Source organism: Nicotiana sylvestris, chromosome 8 (genome assembly GCF_000393655.2).
Source record: "Nicotiana sylvestris chromosome 8, ASM39365v2, whole genome shotgun sequence".
Lineage (NCBI taxonomy): Eukaryota > Viridiplantae > Streptophyta > Magnoliopsida > Solanales > Solanaceae > Nicotiana > Nicotiana sylvestris.
In genome coordinates, this window is record NC_091064.1 from 201,806,366 (window position 1) to 201,818,717 (window position 12,352).

The window sequence follows — 12,352 nt, forward strand, 5'->3', positions numbered from 1 at the left end:
CGACAACACAGCCGCCATGGTGCAAAATAATGATAATGTTGTCCTCTTTATAAATGAGGAAGAGGAATGCATGCACCTGTCAGGTCCAGAGTCGGAATGGGTGGTTGACACAGCGGCATCTCACCATGCCACACCGGTAAGAGATCTTTTTTGCAGATATGTAGCAGGTGATTTCGGCACAGTGAAAATGGGTAACACAAGTTACTCAAAGATTGCGGGGATTGGTGACATTTGTATCAAGACAAATGTCGGATGCACATTGGTTCTAAAGGATGTGCGGCATGTACCTGATTTGCGGATGAACTTGATCTCGGGAATTGCTTTAGACCGAGATGGATACGAGAGTTATTTTGCAAATCAAAAGTGGAGACTCACTAAGGGATCATTGGTGATTGCAAAGGGAGTTGCTCGTGGCACGTTGTACAGGACAAATGCAGAAATATGCCAAGGTGAATTGAACGCGGCACAAGATGAGATTTCTGTAGATTTATGGCACAAAAGAATGGGTCATATGAGCGAGAAGGGATTGCAGATTCTTGCCAAGAAATCACTCATTTCTTATGCCAAAGGTACAACTGTAAAACCTTGTGACTACTGTTTATTTGGTAAGCAGCATAGAGTCTCATTTCAGACATCGTCTGAAAGAAAATTGAATATACTTGATTTAGTATATTCTGATGTTTGCGGCCCAATGGAAATTGAATCAATGGGCGGTAACAAATATTTTGTTACTTTTATTGATGATGCTTCACGAAAATTATGGGTTTATATTTTGAAAACCAAAGATCAGGTGTTTCAAGTTTTCCAGAAATTTCATGCTCTAGTAGAAAGGGAGACGGGTCAAAAGCTAAAGCGTCTCCGAAGTGACAATGGAGGTGAGTACACTTCAAGGGAATTTGAAGAGTATTGTTCAAGTCATGGGATCAGACATGAAAAGACAGTTCCTGGAACCCCACAGCACAATGGCGTAGCCGAGAGGATGAACCGCACCATTGTGGAGAAGGTGAGAAGCATGCTCAGAATGGCTAAACTGCCTAAGTCATTCTGGGGTGAAGCAGTTCAGACAGCCTGTTACCTGATCAATAGGAGTCCATCAGTTCCGTTGGCGTTTGAAATCCCAGAGAGAGTTTGGACCAACAAGGAGGTGTCCTACTCGCATCTGAAGGTGTTCGGTTGCAGAGCTTTTGCACATGTACCAAAAGAGCAGAGAACAAAGCTGGATGATAAATCTGTTCCCTGCATATTTATCGGATATGGAGATGAAGAGTTCGGGTACAGACTGTGGGATCCTGTAAAGAAGAAGGTCATCAGAAGCAAAGATGTAGTCTTCCGAGAAAGTGAAGTTGGAACTGCTGCTGATATGTTAGAAAAGGCGAAGAATGGTATAATTCCTAACTTTGTTACTATTCCTTCTACTTCTAACAATCCCACAAGTGCAGAAAGTACAACCGACGAGGTTGCCGAGCAGGTGGAGCAACCTGGTGAGGTTATTGAGCAGGGGGAGCAACTTGATGAAGGTGTCGAGGAAGTGGAGCACCCCACTCAGGGAGAAGAACAACCTCAACCTCTGAGGAGATCAGAGAGGCCAAGGGTAGAGTCATGCAGGTACCCTTCCACAGAGTATGTCCTCATCAGTGATGAGGGGGAGCCAGAAAGTCTTAAGGAGGTGTTGTCCCATCCAGAAAAGAACCAGTGGATGAAAGCTATGCAAGAAGAGATGGAATCTCTACAGAAAAATGGCACATACAAGCTGGTTGAACTTCCAAAGGGTAAAAGACCACTCAAATGCAAATGGGTCTTTAAACTCAAGAAAGATGGAAATGGCAAGCTGGTCAGATACAAAGCTCGATTGGTGGTTAAAGGCTTCGAACAAAAGAAAGGTATTGATTTTGACGAAATTTTCTCACCTGTTGTCAAAATGACTTCTATTCGAACAATTTTGAGCTTAGCAGCTAGCCTAGATCTTGAAGTGGAGCAGTTGGATGTGAAAACTGCATTTCTTCATGGAGATTTGGAAGAGGAGATTTATATGGAGCAGCCAGAAGGATTTGAAGTAGCTGGAAAGAAACACATGGTGTGCAAATTGAATAAGAGTCTTTATGGATTGAAGCAGGCACCAAGGCAGTGGTACATGAAGTTTGACTCATTCATGAAAAGTCAAACATACCTAAAGACCTATTCTGATCCATGTGTATACTTCAAAAGATTTTCTGAGAATAACTTTATTATATTGTTGTTGTATGTGGATGACATGTTAATTGTAGGAAAAGACAAGGGGTTGATAGCAAAGTTGAAAGGAGATCTGTCCAAGTCATTTGATATGAAGGACTTGGGCCCAGCACAACAAATTCTAGGGATGAAGATAGTTCGAGAGAGAACAAGTAGAAAGTTGTGGCTATCTCAGGAGAAGTACATTGAACGTGTACTAGAACGCTTCAACATGAAGAATGCTAAGCCAGTCAGCACACCTCTTGCTGGTCATCTAAAGTTGAGTAAGAAGATGTGTCCTACAACAGTGGAGGAGAAAGGGAACATGGCTAAAGTTCCTTATTCTTCAGCAGTCGGAAGCTTGATGTATGCAATGGTATGTACTAGACCTGATATTGCTCACGCAGTTGGTGTTGTCAGCAGGTTTCTTGAAAATCCTGGAAAGGAACATTGGGAAGCAGTCAAGTGGATACTCAGGTACCTGAGAGGTACCACGGGAGATTGTTTGTGCTTTGGAGGATCTGATCCAATCTTGAAGGGCTATACAGATGCTGATATGGCAGGTGACATTGACAACAGAAAATCTACTACTGGATATTTATTTACATTTTCAGGGGGAGCTATATCATGGCAGTCTAAGTTGCAGAAGTGCGTTGCACTTTCAACAACTGAAGCAGAGTACATTGCCGCTACAGAAACTGGCAAGGAGATGATATGGCTCAAGCGATTCCTTCAAGAGCTTGGATTGCATCAGAAGGAGTATGTCGTCTATTGTGACAGTCAAAGTGCAATAGACCTTAGCAAGAACTCTATGTACCATGCAAGGACCAAACACATTGATGTGAGATATCATTGGATTCGAGAAATGGTAGATGATGAATCTCTAAAAGTCTTGAAGATTTCTACAAATGAGAATCCCGCAGATATGCTGACCAAGGTGGTACCAAGGAACAAGTTCGAGCTATGCAAAGAACTTGTCGGCATGCACTCAAACTAGAAGACAGTGCTACCTCCTCTGGATGAATGAGACTGGAGGGGGAGATTGATGATGTCCATCTCATTGAAGAAGTATTAGGCATGTGCCTAATAAGAGTTTTCTTTGGTTTGGTAGCCAACCTTGTTGACTTGGTTTGGTTGGTAGCCAACCTTGTTGAATTAGTTTGGTTTGGTAGCCAACCTTGTTGAATTTCTTTGGTTTGGTAGCCAACTTTGTTGATTTGTGAAAAGTGTATGTCAATTGTCAAATATTGTAGGCTTTAGAGGGTGAAACTTTGGCTATAAAAGGAGAGCTTCAACTCTCATTTCTTCACACCAACAAAGAGAGAAAGAAAGAGTGAGGTTTCACAGACAAGGTATAAGAAAATAGTCTGTGAGGAAAATAGAGAGTGAGCGATATTGTAGTGAGGTGGGAATATCAAAAGAGGGTTATTTCTTTTGAGTGTTGTAGTGGTCTTTGGAGTATTTATCTCCGACCTACAAAGTGTAAAATTCCTTACTATAGTGATATCAGTTGCTCCTCTCGGGGTCGTGGTTTTTTCCCTTATTCAGAAGGGTTTTCCACGTAAAAATCTTGGTGTCATTGTTACTCTTTTATTCTTGTTAATTACCGTATCTCGGTGCTACATTATTATTCCGCTTTATTACCGTGAATATTATTTTGGTAAGGGGTTTATTCCCAACAATATCACCCTATGGTAATCTAAATCAGTGGCCTTCCCAAGGTATATCCATAAATTTTCCTGCTTCCTTTTTTAATGACAAAATTTTAATGTAGAAAAAAATCCCAGTTTATTGATTTAAGAAGCATATGTACTGATTCACTTAATATGCCACATTTATGTTTGGGGCTTCTAGAAGTTCTGCCATGTTGGAGATCTACAATGGAAGAATACTACAGAAAAAATTGGTGAGTTATCAACTATCTGTGAGTTACTTGCATATTGTAACCTGTTGTAAAGCATTTTTGCACTATCGTCGAATTTTGTAACAGGCAACTCTACTAATCTCGCTTTTATGGACGGATGTCGGTAATTATCTTTTAAATGATCTGATACTGTAGTACTATCAATGTATAAAAGTTAAATTCGATCAGAAATAGATCAATGACTTGTCACATAGTTTATTAGGTTGCCTAGCTAGCTATGTTTTTTTTTCCCGGAAAAAGGACCTAAAATGCCCCTCTACTATATGAAATAGGACATCAAAGCCCTCCGTTAAAAATTGGCCCCTTATCTGCCCTTGCCGTCTAAAAATGGGCTAAAAAATGTCCTTCTCCACTAGCGGGATACTCTAAAATCCACGTGGAATTACATTTGCCTATTTAAAAATTTCAATCCTAATTTAAAATGCCACATGGATTTAAAAATACCCCAACCCCTTATTATTTCCCTACCTCCTACCCCCGGGCCCACCCCCAATCTTTACTTAATATAGTCGTTTTAGGTTAATTCCAATTACCAGACCATTTCTTTCCCCATTTTCATCCCAAAAGCTTCTCCCTAAAAAAAATTGACCTTCATTGATGTCTGATTTCTCCTACAAATTGGGTCACCTTGTCGATTTCGAGTTGGGTTCTAGTTTAGGTTTAATTAATTTTCATCTTTATCAGTTTGTTTTGGAGATTTCTCTAAGACAATGTCGCAAAGTTCGAGTAGCTTAATGGGTCGATTAGGAGGTGTCGTGTGGACTTGCTGCTAATTATTTCATGGCGTGGACTCCTTTAGATGCTGGGAGAAGATTTTTCAAGTGCCCCAAGCATGAGGTAAGTAAATTTGTTGATGAGTTCTTTTAATTATTTCGATTTGACTGTAATTTCTTTTTCTTTTTAGTTTTAGGATGTAAAATGTTCCTATTGGGAATGGCAAGATGAGGAGCTTCCTCCTAGAATTTCAAATCTCATATGCAGTTTAAAGAAGGAAAAGGAAGCTCCAATCCGTGAAAGAAATGTACTCCAAAGGTAAGTTGCCGATCTTGAGAATGTTATGATGCTCGTCGATCATGGAGGAATAAAATCCTTGGAATTGGAAAGAAATGTTCTAATGAAGAAAGTGGTTGATTTAGAGTACTCAGCTGTGCGTGATGCTAAATTTCGGAAGAAGATGTGGATTTTCTTTTGTGTGATATTGGGATGTTTTGTTATGTTCTTTGGATTAGGGGGAAGTGATATATAATGTTAGTGTTATTGTGGCTTAATTATTGTGTTTTATTATGTAATGAAATTTTATGTTTTTGTGCAAGGATTCAATGAAACCATTCCCATTCATTTGAATATTTGTGTCTATGATTGAGTTACTTGTTGTGATAATTAGTTTGTGTCTATGATTGAGTTACTTGCTGTGATAATTAGTTTGTTGGTCTCAAATAGGTGTGTGAGTAAACTCATATGGTGTGAAGTATTTGAGAATTGACTACTATAACTGACTCTTTTATGACCCTGTACAATTCGAAAAGGGTCTAAAATGCCCTCACATATACCTGTTGGACTAGATTCAAATAAGATTTACAAAAGAAAAAGGCGATTAACCAAGCACAAATAGTCATCAACTAGTCATTCAAGGGATAATAGAAATCAACAGAGTTAACCAGTCATTCAACAAACATCATAAATGTCATTAACAAGTAGGTGGTTAACCAACCACAAGAACCATAATATTGGTTGGTAGCAAAAAAATATTGTCCATCAATAAAACATAAGTTTAGAACCACCTACATCTAATGCCATCACATTCAAAACAATTTAGAAATCTGCAGATTTAGTCTTCACATGGGTTCTTTCCTTTTCTTCCCATCATCTTAATATTCTTTCTCCTTTGTTGTTCAAGCTGGTTAGAAGTAATTGCTGCCTTCCCCTTCCAGGTTGTCTTGGTTGGGGAATATGACAAGTTTGTTGGTGTACAAACTCCATTATCATCACCCATGAAAGAAATCCTCCTGTTTCCAGTTGGTGGCAACCTTTGAGACTTCCTCACCTTCAACTTTGTTAGTTTCTCAGAAAGAATCTTGGGCCTTAATGGTGGATCTTCTTCATTATCAATGGAAGGACCATATGCAGTGGACTGTTGTGTCCCATAACAAGTGGACTGTTGTGTTGCATCTTCATTGTTGAACGTTGATTGTACTGTCTGTTGTGTTCCAGCATCAACAACTTCTTCTTCAAGTATTTTATCTTCAAATGTATCATCTTCATACACTTCATCTTCAGATACTTCATCTTCAAGCACTGAACACTGTGATGATTGGCTTTTGTTTGAAGCCTTTCTCTTTTTGGTTTTGGAGATTTCTCCAGCAACCTTATCCTGCAAAACAGGAAATTAGTTACTTAATTGTAGTAAGTAAAACTTTAAGAATAAATGAATCTATGTTACCTTTGGACAACCCCTACAATTGTGGTTAATTTCACCACAATTGCTGCACTCCATGACTCTTTCTTTTCTTGATAAACTCCACAAACCTTTTCTATTGCTTGCCTCATCAGGTTCTCTATTTATTTTCACTTTAGGTCGACCAACTATTTTGACAATCTCTAGGGGCTCCATAGCTTGAGCAGGATCAACTTTCCAGAATTTAGGACCCCTAACAGACTGTAACTTATGCTTATATGTCAGCATATAAGCATCTCTGCTATGCCACCAATGAACACCAGTTAAAGGGTCATCTTTATTGTGATTCATTGCCTTGATTGCATGAGGGCAAGGTATGCCACTCAAGTCCCACAATCTGCATGTGCATCTTTTTGTCTTCAAATCCACAGTATGCCTATCATCTCTTTCAGATATCTCATATCCATGGTCCCCATTGAATAAAACTTTGCACACATTAGCAATAATCCTGTAGTCATTGTACAACTTTATAGCAATTGGACTTATATCAGAAGTCCAACTCATAACCTTTTTCTCATTAGCTGCCAACATGTTCATGACTTTCACCCTTATATCCTCCAACATTTTAGTAATTGGTTTATGCCTTGCTTCAAGGATCCAACTATTAAATGATTCAGTAAAATTAATATCAACCATTTCATTCTTACACTTTATATCAAAATAGGCCCTACACCATGCCTGTGGTGGATATTTGAGTATATCTTTTGCTGCTTCTTCATCCAATTCCCCTAGCTTCTTTAGTTGGTCTTTGAACTCTTCCTCATAAGTACTCCAGGTACACCACCATAATAGGTTCTTCATTTCACCACTCCTCCACTTCTTTATCCAATTAGCTTCAATATGTCTCACACAAAATCTGTGATGTGCATCTGGGCGTATTATGCGTACAACATCCAAGAGCCCCTACAGTTTTCACATGATCAAAAAAAAAATAAAAGTATCAGTTCTGTTTCAAAGAAAACATCAAAAAAAAATATGAAAATAACTAATAAAGATCAGCAAGTTTAATTACCTTTTGCATGTCAGAAATGAAAGTTACATTTGACCCAGTTTTCAGATCCAAAGACAGCTTCAAATGCTCCATAAATCACTACCAGGTCCTGCTATTTTCTTTGTCCATAATTGCCCAAGTAAGTGGATAAAAATGGTTCATACAGTCTTGTCCAATTGCCACCAGTAACTGACCCTTGCACTTCATTTCAAGAAGGTACCATCCAAACCAATAAGTGGTCTCAAACCATTTTTCCAACCTTCTTTCAAAGCTTGGAAGCAAGTGTACATTCTCAAAAATCTCCTTTTTCCTTGTTCAAGTGCATTATTTGATAGGTTAATTACAAAGTCAGTTTCTGGATTTGTATGTCTAATTTCTTGTCCGTAGCTTCTAACTTGTTATACTTATCTCTAAAGCTGCCCTCTAGCCTCTTAAGGGCCAATCTTTTAGCCCTTTTAGCTCTTTTAGACACATTCACCTGAAAGGTATTCTCCAACTGCCCTCTCATATCTTTTACAACATACTTAGGATTGTTCTGCACATGCTTCTTGAAATACAAAGCTAAAGTTTTGTAACCAGCTCTAGGATTATCAAAACATTCATCACATAAATGTTTGGACTTCAATGTTTTGATTTTACAAGTAGATGTATTCTTATCCTTTGAAACAAGACACACAAATGGACAACTAGTTTGACAAATGTATCTAACTCTAGTTGTATCACTTTTTTTTTGACTTTAAGCTTCTTCTTATTAGCTAAAGCATAAAAGTCGACCACCTCTTTTGCTTCATTGATGTCCTTGAATGACATTCCCAGTTCCAACTCTCTATAATGTTCAAGCCCATTAGTCACTACTCTTCTTTTTCCTATGTCAATTCCATCAAAGTCATTACTATCATTTCACTACCTTCCATTTCTTCTAACATGTCATCACCAAGTTCATATTCACAATCAGTCCCAATATCAATATCAACAATATATGACTCAGTGTGATGGATAATATTTGGGATGGACACACTAAGATCATACTCATCGACGACAAAGAAATCAAGCACCTTGAACTCCTTAGATAAGAGAAATTTAAGTACCTTAATTCCTTCCTGATTTTCTACCAAATAATACCTACTAGATGCACCAGTTACCAGTAGCTGCTTAACAGTAAGATACCCTAGTTTGGAAGTGAATTCTTCACAAATGTCCTTATAAGAAAGTGAATGTGTATCATAACGAAGCCAAGAGTCCAGAAGTCTTTTATTGTAGACTAGTTTAGGTGAAATGACCCAATTGCCACCATAATGGAATAAAACATCAACTTCTTCAAACATCTTCAATTAGCACATGAAACAAAAAGAAAAGGGGGACCACATCAGCATTGAAAGCAACAGTTCAAAAATAGAGTTAGACCATAAAAAAGAATTAAAAACACCAACCACACAAACATATTCATTCTGAGATTGAATTAAAAATTATTTATTTCGGGACCACCAACCCCACACAAACAGATTCATACTATAATAAACAAACATATAAAGACACAAGACATGTGAATAAACTAATGAGATGGTCACAATACCAAGAAATGTCACATGCATCTCTATTCCCCTTTTCTAATTACAAACCTCTATGGCTCTACCCCACGGTTTAAATGCAAATAAACCAGTAAAAAAACTTACCTTGACAACAAAATGACAGATTCAACACCAAATCTTCAAGCTTCGATCGGAGATGAACACTGCTCCAGAACCCTAGCTCATCGTTCAATTTGGGGATTTAGTAGAAAGAGAAATGTAAAATGGTTAAATGGTGAAAAGAACGAGGGGTTAACTTATCAATAGTGGGTTAGGTAAAGATTGGGGTGGGCCCGAGGGTAGGGGGTAGGGAAATAATAAGAGGTTGGGGTATTTTTAAATCCATGTGGCATTTTAAATTAGGATTGGAATTTTTAAATAGGCAAATGTAATTCCACGTGGATTTTAGAGTCTCCCGTTAGTGGAGAAGGACATTTTTGAGCCCATTTTTAGACGGCAAAGGCAGTAAGGGGCCAACTTTTAACGGAGGGCTTTGACGTCCTATTTCATATAGTAGAGGGGCATTTAAGGCCCTTTTCCGTTTTTTTAATTGATTAGCCTATTTCGGTTTTGCTGCTCAGGTGTGTTGGTAAAAGAGTAGTTTCACTCATGGCTGTAGCGCTGAATGTGGATGAAGATTTCTTTGAGAAAGTTGGTGCATTCGATCCACCAGCCGCTCTTCTTCGCCCCCTGCGTTATCCAAGTATTTTTTGTTAAGTTACAAGTTTGGAGTGTTTACTTATTTTCTTCACTTCCTGTATAATGTTTTTGAGATAGGTTAATAGAAGAGAAAATTATATGTGTATTGTGTGGAACTATGGAGCCACAATAATAACATAATTAATGCTCCCCGTTCAGGCAAATTGTAAGAGATTTGCCTCTAATGTAAGATATTATTATCCATAAACCATGACCACATAATATTTACATGAACATATATGATTCAGGCATATTGTTTCCCTCTTATCAGTAGCAGGTGAGATAGACTCTTCTGATAAACATATGCATGGAGCTGGGGCTCATACAGATTATGGAATGATTACTATCCTAGTGACTGATGGTGTTCCTGGACTTCAGGTATATGTATGTTAGATAGAAAGGATCATGAATAGAATTTTGTACAGAATTTATAGTTTCGTTTTGAATTGGCTTCGATCTGTTTATCAGGTTTGCAGGGATAAGTTACAGAAACCACAGATTTGGGAGGATGTGCATCATCTTAAAGGGTACTTAAATTAGTTACAATTTACTAGGATTGTAGTGCATGATCAGTGTTTCTGAACCTTGGCAGTGTAACTAGTACATAACTTTAACATGAAAATTGTCAATTTGCAGGGCTCTCATTGTTAATATTGGAGATATGATGGAAAGGTGGACGAATTGCTTGTTTAAGTCAACATTGCATATTGCATAGAGTGACACAACCAGCACAGGACCGATACTCGGTATTCTACATCTTCTTAACATGTTAATTTCTTTATCTCACTGAAATGTTCTTCATCGTACTCATGTCATATTGTTCTTTGAAGATTGTGAAATGTCAAAGAAGAAATGAAATTAGTAGTTTCTTGATATATAGTCAAGGACGAAGCTAGGTGAAGGGAAGAGGGCTCAATTGATTGAATTCCCTTCGTCGGAAAATTATACCATGCAAATAGGGCAATAACAAAAAATTTCATCTTGATACAAGAAGATTCTAGTGTAATGGGAAAAAGGGTTTATAAAACAATTTAGGTCACCACCTGGTTTTGCCGCAGGATATAGTATGTGGTTTTGCATGACCATTAATAGCTACAGACTAAATGAAACATTCCAGGAGTTATTTTTGGACATTTTGTTGAGGTTTTCATATTAATATATATGTTGGTTTCTTAAGATTGAGTGATCTGCATAAACTTACAAAATTCTTCTTACAAAAATCAGGTGGCTATGTTTTTTGATCCAAGTCCAGATTGTGTTGTGGAATGCTTGAAGAGTTGCTGTACTGAGTCTTCTCCTCCTAGGTATTTACCACATTTTTCAACTTACTAATAGCTAAGTGTTCCTCTTTTGAGATTCTAAATACCTTTAGCTTCTTTTCTTCAGTTTCCTTTTACTTTTTATTTTGGAAGTATTATTATAGTGATGTGCCAACAGGTTTCCTCCAGTTCGTGCTGCAGACTACCTGAAGGAGACCTACAAAGTTACTTATGCGACCAATGTAAGTTTATACTTGCTCTAGTTGATGTGATAAACGATCAATTTTTTATTGGTCCGACTAATCTGGATTTGCATCGGGTAGGGTTCACTGAAAGGGATAAAACGCTCTCTACCGAAAGGTTCATTCCGGGACTCGAACCCGAGATCCTTGGTTACGGGTGAAAAGATTCAATCATCCCGCTACACCCCTCAATAGTGATAAACATTCAATTCACCTTATTGTTTGGTTACCTTGGAGGATCACTATATAGCAATATATACTTAAGTGAAAAAGCTTTCTATATTTCAAAAAGATCAGTAACAAGAAAAAGGCTTCTTGACTGACAACAGAAGTTTGATATGAATATATAAGATGTGATGCAGTTGATCATTTTGTCATTCAACTTAATATAAATTAATTAATGTTTTCATAGTATAAATGTTGGAATACATAGATGATCGGCCATGATTGACATATATTTATTTGTTTTGCTGCAGAGATATGTTGAATTGGCAACAAAAGTGGCACCAGAGGACTGATTTATTCATCAGTTTTCTCAATATTAAGGAGCTTTATGGGTAAAACATGTAGTAGTTGTATTATTATGTAATATTGTGAAAATATATAACAAGGAGACATAAAGAATTGAAAGTGTGATCGTAAAAGTATCTTTCCATCTATTCTGTGTTTGACTCAAAAGATATCAGAACATTTTTGAATAAATCAATCAAAAAAGGAAAATGAAGGGGTAAATCTTAGCTAAATATAATAATCTTTAGAACAAAAGATAGATAAGGAGAATATGGGTGATGAGAATTCTTTATCAAGACTAGAAAAACTTTTAAACGATAATCCTCTTTTGACTCAAAAGATATCAGAATCTTTTTGAATAAATCAATCAAAGAAAATGAAGGGGTAAATCTTAGTCAGACATAATAAATTTCAGATCAAAGAGCTAATAGTATAGATATTATATAGGATGAAAGAGATATAGTCGATCTTATTGAAATCCAACATTGTGATTCCC

The 12,352-nt window shown here is 37.4% G+C and overlaps 1 pseudogene; it reads left to right on the forward strand.

Moving 5' to 3' along the window:
• Positions 1 to 9,538: 9,538 nt before the first annotated feature.
• Positions 9,539 to 12,003, forward strand: LOC104249302 (2-oxoglutarate-Fe(II) type oxidoreductase hxnY-like; annotated as a pseudogene).
• Positions 12,004 to 12,352: the final 349 nt, after the last annotated feature.